Source organism: Oxyura jamaicensis, chromosome 5 (assembly GCF_011077185.1).
Source record: "Oxyura jamaicensis isolate SHBP4307 breed ruddy duck chromosome 5, BPBGC_Ojam_1.0, whole genome shotgun sequence".
Taxonomy (NCBI): Eukaryota; Metazoa; Chordata; class Aves; order Anseriformes; family Anatidae; genus Oxyura; species Oxyura jamaicensis.
In genome coordinates this window covers 55775601-55783948 of record NC_048897.1, presented here as the reverse complement: position 1 = coordinate 55783948, position 8348 = coordinate 55775601, and the positions used below count along the sequence as shown (strand labels likewise).

The 8348-nt window shown below is 40.8% G+C and overlaps 1 long non-coding RNA gene across 1 annotated transcript; it reads left to right on the top strand.

Annotated features, from left to right (window-relative positions):
• Positions 1–422: 422 nt before the first annotated feature.
• Positions 423–3216, top strand: LOC118168628. Its single transcript, XR_004751695.1, has 3 exons — positions 423–525; positions 1163–1292; positions 3054–3216. It is a non-coding gene; the product is annotated as an uncharacterized LOC118168628 (long non-coding RNA).
• Positions 3217–8348: the final 5132 nt, after the last annotated feature.

Here is an 8348-nt window from a genome sequence, read left to right as displayed (position 1 = left end):
TGGCCTTTGGGGATAGATTGCTATGATTGTAAGCAGTGCTGAAAGAAATAAGGAAAGATCCAAGTAAAACCTTCCCACCAGTGTCAGTAATGTACTTCGTGAAGATTTTGCTGAGGTTGGTATTCTGTTTCAAGGGGGTTGTGCAGTATACACACTTTTATGTCTTTTGGGAGAGGGGAAGTGTTGGCAGCCCGGCCTTAATGAATAACACTGGAACTGGCAAACTTCTTCCTTCAGGAAAAGTGTCCTGAGGCAGGCAGCTGGTATGCAGGTAGACTCTGCCTATAGTGCTAGCCAACGTTGTCTTCTTTTTCCTTGTATATTCCCCTTTCTGTCTGAACCTATCTGTGTCTCATCTAATACTTAGGTAGCAAGCTCTGTAAGAAATTATTCAAAAACCATCGCTTTGTTTTGTATTTTAGGTGACTCCTGACCATGAAATTCTGGTCGACAAATTGGACTGCTCTGCTATCATTACTGTCACTGTGCCCACTGAAATTCATGCTGTTATTCCACGTATTCATAGTAAGTCCTGTTAATTAGTAATTTAATTTCTGCATTGTGATTTTGATTGGGTTTTATGTAGTAGATATACACAAAGCACTGGGAGACATTTGACTGAAAATGGAACTTTTACTGTTATTCCAGCATTGTTCGTCACAGCTGTAAGCGTAAGAAACTTGATAAAATATTCAGCGAGCAAATTTTCTTCAATAATCAATAAGCATCCGGAGCCACATTCATCCTAGAAATAACTTCACTGACCATAATGGCTCTGCACCAGGAATTCATTTAGCCAGCATGGTTTGTGCTGTCTGTAACTGTCCATTAGCTTCTTCTCCATGGTGAGATGTTGAGGTTTGTGCCCAGACCTGACTCAGCCCTGCTGCTGCTAGTCCCTCCCGGAGGTGTTGGGATTAATGGTGAGCGCTGCTGTGGGCGAAGGTTGTTAGTCATGCAATTTGGATGTTATCAAGAAAACCAGAGGTCAGGGGTAGCTGTGTGAGGTGCATGGAGTGGCTGTGGGGCTGGGGCACCACAGCTCCTCTCTGCTGGGGCCTTCTTCCAGGCAGCGGCTCCCTGCTGCTTGGGGCTGCTGCTCTGCTTCCAGCACCTCTCGACCTTTCCCCCTGTTGTAATCTCTACTTTCTTTGCCTTCCAGGTGTTAGTGAGAAGCAGGCAGATAAAAGCAGATGGAAAGCTGGCTGACCTGTACAGTAGGTACTTGTGGCTTGAAAAGAAATGCCTTAAAACGTGCCCAGTGAATTAATTGGCTTTTACTATATAGAAAGGTCAGCTGAAAAACCCATCCCTGTTGATTAAGTAATGTGGCTTTTTTCATTATTCTCATTCCTCAGTGTTTGAGTATATCAGTCTGTGCCCTAACACTTGCCTTTTAGCTATAACCTTGAGTTGCTTTTAGGTATTTTGTGAAACATGAACAGTATGTGAAAGACTTCCTCACAGGATGCCCTTCTAACACATTTTGAGTTATTATCCGGAATAAAAATGCTTGCTATTAAAGGTGCTACGTGCACGACAGAGTGTGTGCTACAATAATATTTAGCGTTTATGAAATTGAATTGAAAAAAACAATGCAGACTTTTAATTAAAAGGTTTGGTTGTGTTAGGTAAGTATTTCTGCATATTAAAAACATTTTATAAACTGCATATAGAAAAATAAGTCTATAAAAGTGCATTTTGTTATCGAACTAGGAAAAGGATAAATGTATACATTGAATAATAATTGTCTAGAATAGCTGTAGGTTTTACCTTATTCTAGACAGAATCAGTTTCTATAAGGAAAAATAAATCTGAAAATGGTTTTGAAGTTCCGTGCACGTATTAGAGCTGTATAAACTGTGCTTCATAAGTCACAAGCACAGTGCTGGCAAAACAAACATTTCTACGTGCACTTCCAATTTTGTGTTTTTCTCGAGAGCTTCAGTTTGTATTAAGTAGCATCTGAAACTGATGATGTGGGCTTTCATTTGCTGCTGCAAAGCTCTGAGGATAATATAAAAATGCTTGCACATATATTCAGTAGAATCATTGTTATGATATAGCAGTGCTCAGCCTGGTGTGGTAATAATTTGATGCTTTGCAGTCTCTGCCCCTTCATTTTTCTCACCTGTTGTATCTCATCACCGATCATTTTCATGTTGAATGTGATGTGTCTATGACCATGTTTTTATTTATAGGCACAGATTTGCCATGTTCCTTTCCACTTCTGCTCTGTCATCTTCGAAACATCATAGCATATATATTTAGGGTACTTCTGTCTTCCAATAAGTGTGCTAATTATATCAAACCACGATAAAGGCAGAAAAATAAACTGACTTCCTGACTGCCTTCATCCTAAATGTAATTAAAATGCTACATGGGTACACAAGCCTTCTTCAAGATGGTATTTTAGTATACTTCACACATTTTTTTATTTAGTCAAAATTCTCTGTAATCTGAGTCGGAAAATAACATGAGCTAAATCTTACTAAGTAAGTTAAAAAAACAAATCAAACAAAAATATTGATAAACCTTTTCCTGTAATTTAAATGCTTATAAACATAAAACATTACAAGCTGAAATAACCACAGCGCCAACTGCACATGCGGTTAGCTACGTAGCAGTGTTACCTTATCTTCCCCTCTATTGTTTAAAGCGATATTGCATACAGGCTACAGTACTCTGTGGACCGTAAAGGCAGCCTGCTGCTATTGTGCTAGGGATGTGATACTTTCTGCCAAGTGTCTCATTACTAGGAGTGGACACGGTGTGTTTCACTCGGTCAAAACAATCCATTAAACTACGGCTGAACATCACGTTTTCTTTTGGAGCAGACTTGGACTGTTAATGGTTTGGAACAGAAAAAATAATAAAAAAATGCAAATCAGTTTTGTAACGTGAAAAAATCATTAGAACACTTGTATCTCAGAATAAACAGATTAATGGGAAAACATTCTTTGCTAAATAAGGAATTTTTTTTTCTTATAATGGTTTGATCTCATTTCATAACTCATGTAATTAAAACGTGTCTTTTCTGTTGTTCATTGCAGGAGGCAAGTCTCTAACCAGGTAATTTAAATCTTTAACAAAATACCAGTTAAAAAATCTTTGAACGATGGCTCATGGGAGGAAAATAAGGAAGGCTCTAAGATAACTAACTGCTTTTGAAATGTACGAAATCACATGGCTGAGTTCCTGATGTATTAAACTGCAGGAGGCCGCTGGTGAGCAGTTGAAAGCCTTGCGTACGTCGTTTCAGATAGGACTGCTCCTCAGGAAAGTTTTGTGCCACAGACAGATGAGTAACAGGACCTTACCCCAGTGCAACAGTAGCTTTAGTTGTTGTGTGGTTGTTTTTAATGTGGGCAGATTTTGGGTGCTGCTGAGCGAGGCCCTGGCTTGGTCCCCAGGTGCTTGCAGGCTGAGGCAGGATGGAGCGAGGCGGCGGGGCCCACCACCGGGTTGTCGTGAAGTGGGCTTGCATGTGGTCCAGTGCCTGCCCCCCAGGGTTCGGTGAGACTTCACCCCTGCCCTCTGGGGGGAAACATGGTGTGCTCAGTCAAGGTCGAACTTCTCCTCTTTGCCACCATGTAATGTCAGTCTCAGCTAGGAGTCAATGAATCGGACTATTTACTTCAAAAGGCTTTGGAATACGTCCTAAAAGCACAACCCCAGAAATCCTTATTCAAGTGGTTTACTGAAGTAAATAGAGGTACTAATAAGCAACTACTCACTTGAGTAATGCAGGATTATGTTTAAATTCAGTAATTTGACTGCCCACTTATGTTTAATGACGTTTATTTGCAGGAATGATGCATTCTGGAAAGTGAGGTCAGCTGGAACACTTGTGGTGTTCATCCGTCTGCAACCCTTGATCTTGCAATGTAGCAGTCACTAAAAATAGGAGCCATTACTCAACTGTAGAAATGAAATGGTTGGCAATATTAGTGGATGGCACAAGTGTGGGATGCAGAAGTGATGCTCATTTCAAAACAACGGTAAAAAGTACAATATTTATTCAAGGTTTATAAATTATCACTGCACCATAACAATTTTAGTTTGAAATATTTTTTTAGAAAGTTATTTTTCTCCTTCATAGGAGAAAGAATCTCATGGTTTTTTAATTTTAGAAAAAATACGTTCATCCAATGTTTTGATATTCATTTGGTAACGTTGTTTTTACTGCTTGGCTGCCATAGTTAAGTTTAAGTTGTAATGTCAGCAATGTTAAAGCTACATTTCCTATTGTTTCTGTTGGTTCGATTCTAACTGTAATTATTTTTCATTGACTGGTTTGGATTATGTCTTTCTGTGTTTGGATTCTCACAGTTTTGTTGTGTAGTACTCAGGTATTGTTAAATATTCTATTTGTCCTTGCCAAGTGCCTGAAAAATAGAAACATTAGATTTTTGTACTTAGTTAACATTTGTTAGTCTTATTAACTTCTTCAAATTCTTTTGCTGTTGGACAGAGAAGAAAACTGTGGATATAGTGTATACTTACGTGAACGACACTCATATGCCACAATGGTTAATAACTACCTGAAAATAGCAAATTAAAGTAATAAAGTAAATAAATTTCATGAAGATCTCATCTTTCCTTGTGGATCTTCTAAAGTATGCATGAGGAATGACCTACTTCTGCAGCTCCTACAAGAAAAAAAACAACAGATTGAAAATGAAAGTATTGACTGAGAAAGATAATACCACGATACATCATTATTTACATGATTCAGTAAAGGCATTTAAGCTACCTCATAGAATTCTGCATTATTCTACCTTTTTACGGTTAAGAAGTACGTAAGTATGAACGTGTACTTAGCGTAAGCAGCTTAGCACACTGTGATGAAGCATTTGTCAAATCTACACCTCTTGATGTAAGATGAGCACGGTGGAATTTCAGAGCATTCCCTGGACAAAATCATCTGTGACAGTTGGCAAGGTGCCAGTTTTATTAACCAGAGTTGTCCCCCTTGGTTGTTTCAACAACAGTGGCTCTTGGAATTTAAAAGAAAACGAAGGTCAAAAACAAGCAATCATCAAAAACCAAACCGAAACAAACAAAAAACCTGCAGCCAACCTCTGCAAGGCCTAAACCGGAGTAGTAATCATTTGTGTCATTTCATAAATGCTTGATATTTTTTCCACTTCTGTGCATTTTCTGCTGCTTGATACATCAATGTCACTCATCTATAGCGTAGTTATGCTGCCTTTCCTTGATGATGTGAAAAATAAGGGTTCCACCTGGACAAATCTTTTAGGGGGGGAAGCTCTAAGTTCTTGTACAAAATTAGCTGTTCTGTATTTTTCCTGAGGTAACCATTTATTACAAAGTGAGAAGAGGCAGTTGATCTCAAGTAGATTATACAAGGCTTTTATCTACATGGTAACAAAAAAGATTTTAGAGATTCCTTCTACGTTTGCTAAGAGCTACCACTACTGTGGTCGCCCTGGCATTATCTTTGCGCACAAGACCAAGCGCTGTTGCTTAACACTTGGCAGAACTTGAAATGGCAATGCCAGAGTGGTGCATGAGGGCATTAAGGGCTAGGGAAGGTACCATGAGAAAGGCAGGTGAGCAGAAGAACATGTTCAGCCTGGTTTTCTTCTTTGTAAGAGCCACAGATGTGGGTCACTTCTCAAGCATACTTTAGGTGACCCATAAGGAAAGGTGAAGTCTTCACGAAATGAACATCGGCATGTGCATACCCCTTGAACAAAGCCTCAGAAACCACCACTAGCCCTTGGAAAGCGTCTTTTGTCCTTGGCAGTTTTAAATCTTTTAAATCTTATGGAGGAGCCAGGCAAGTTAAACAGCAAGTGACCAAATGCACTTGTTTTCTTATTAGTCCTGTATTAAAGCTATTTTGACAAGGAAAGCAGTATTCTGATGTGGAAAACATGAAGTAGAAATAGCAGCTGTAATTCATGTTTCACTATGCATGCTTATTTTTTTCCAAATGACTAATAACGTAACCTGCTTAAAGAAAACTGATTTTTTTTTTTTTTTTAATTGAGGAAACACAGCGCTTCTCAACTGAACTTCCAGTTGTTGCAAGAAGAGCAAGGTGAATCTTTGCTTTAAATTTGAAAGTAATAGCATGGAGGTCACGGTGTGGAAGGTTAAAAGCACTAAAACAAACAACAATGGGAGTGGGACCTTCCCCTTTGGCACTTCCCTTGTCACGGACTCGCTACCCGTGCTCTGCAGGTTGGGTGACTGCAGCCCAACTACCTGCAGTGGTCACAGCAGCGTGTTCCCAAGCGGCATGCTGCTGGGTTGTTTGGATTCTGTAATTCCTACCCAGAAAACTAAGCCGAGGTCTGTGCAGCTCTAACTACTAGACTGAGGAAAAAAACCTCTGCCTTCCTCATTGTTAGCTCTGACATCCACCAAACATCCACCAAACTTCTTCCTGAGCTAATTCAACTCACCAAAGAAAACCTACTTTTTTTGCAGGGCGTGCTTAATCTACTCAATAAGAGATTCAATGCCAGTGCTGCTGGAGAGTGATCGGCAGGAGAATTTAACTGGATGCCTGGAGAGGAGGTCAAGAAAATAGTAAGAGACCAGTTCTTGTCCTTTTAGCAGTGTTGCTTCATTGTTACATGCAATTTCACCCCTGTGTTGTTAGTGATTGAATGATGGGCCTGATGGATGGAATTACAACCCTGTGGCCCTGCCTTTCCAGCCCTTGTCTTTATGTTTTTGCTGCTCTAGCCAGCTCCAGTAGCACAGCCTTGTTCAGAACTCTGTGCTCAAGCTCATTCAAGCATTAAGAGTCAGGCAGATGTAAACAATGTATAAAGTGATGTAAACAACTCACACTGGCCATACAAAATGTTTTGATGACGTAGCTTATAGCAGTTTGAGTAAAACAAATTATTCTAGCCAAAGCATTTTCTGTCTCTGTCTGCACTTGGGATTTTTATAACAAAAATAGCACAAAGTGTCATCGGTAGGTGTGCTGCCAAATGGTTCTAGCCTGAGTTTGTCCTCAGATCTTCTCTTTTTGCTGCATACTGGTTTTACATCTATTAGAAATACCTTCTTCTACAATTTCTGTTTCTTTTTTCCTCTCTGAGCACTAGCATCTAAGCACTTCTTATCCTCGGCAACATTATAGAAATGAGGAAGAACAAAGAGCCCATGGAGGTGTGTGTTTCAATGCTGAACTTTATAAACGAATCTAAAAGATGCGGGCCGCCTTTGACTAAGTTACTCAAGTACAGTGAAACAAAACACCCCCCTTGGAGCCCTAGGCCATGTTACTTACAGGTGTAACAGGAGTTTCTGCGTTAACCCCTCAGTTGCCTACTGGCACAAAAATACCTGCCCAGAGAAAATTAGGACAAGGATGTGTTTGCTATTTATCAGATGACAAAAATAAAATGATGTGAGAGCTTCTCAGACACAGTTGTGTTTAACTACTGATGTCTTTGTCAGAGATTTTGAAACTCGCTGATACGCTCCAAGCGGCGTTGCTGTATGTTGTAGATAGCTAAAAAGTCCTCAGTGGCCCCAGTAAGACTTATGGATGGGTGGCTGAATGAGGAGAATCAGCACTTTAGTTCTTAGTGGCACTAGCTGGAGCTCTCGTGCAGGTTGCCCTTTTGGTCCTAAATATGAGGAAGTTTGCACTCAGCACAAGGAAGCCATTAATTGAAACAGCTCCAAGATAGGGTAAAATTAGGGTAAAATAATTCAGTGGGAAGGTGATTGTTTTAGGAGAGGTGTGAAGAGGAGCTTGATTAAAATGTGTAACATTAGCAAAAACGTGATGAGCAGCTCTGAAGAGCTATAATTTACTAATATTGGCTCCCACCTTTTTTCCTCCACCCCTAATTTCTGTGTGAAAAATAACGATTGCGTGCGGTTGTGTAAGTAAAAAATAGTTGGCTATTTTGGGCAAGAGGTGGAGCAGCATGGAGTTGTAGCTGCAGCCAAGGATTTATGTTGGGGCTAACTACTTCACGGGCAAGCAGTAATTCCTCCTTTGCCCCACATCAGCTGAGGACTATTTAGGGTCAAGAATGCTGTTTGCAGAGGCTGGCCAGGCCTACAACCAACCACTACTATTTAAGTGATGTACGGTATTAGGGGCACGCTGCTGCCGAGCGTGCACCCTGTTATTTTCTCAGGAGCTGGGCAAGGCGGAGTGCTGAGCACCGTGGGGCACCGGGCGCTCGTGGCACTCGCTGTGCCCTGCTACTCGCACAGCGGGCCGTGAGCTCGAGGGTGATGCGGCGGGGCCTCCTCCTCAGATGGCAGACCGCACCTAGGAGGTTGGTGCCTCACGGTGGTTGTCAGGGCCGGCCAGGGCAGCGTCTTCACCTTATGAAGCC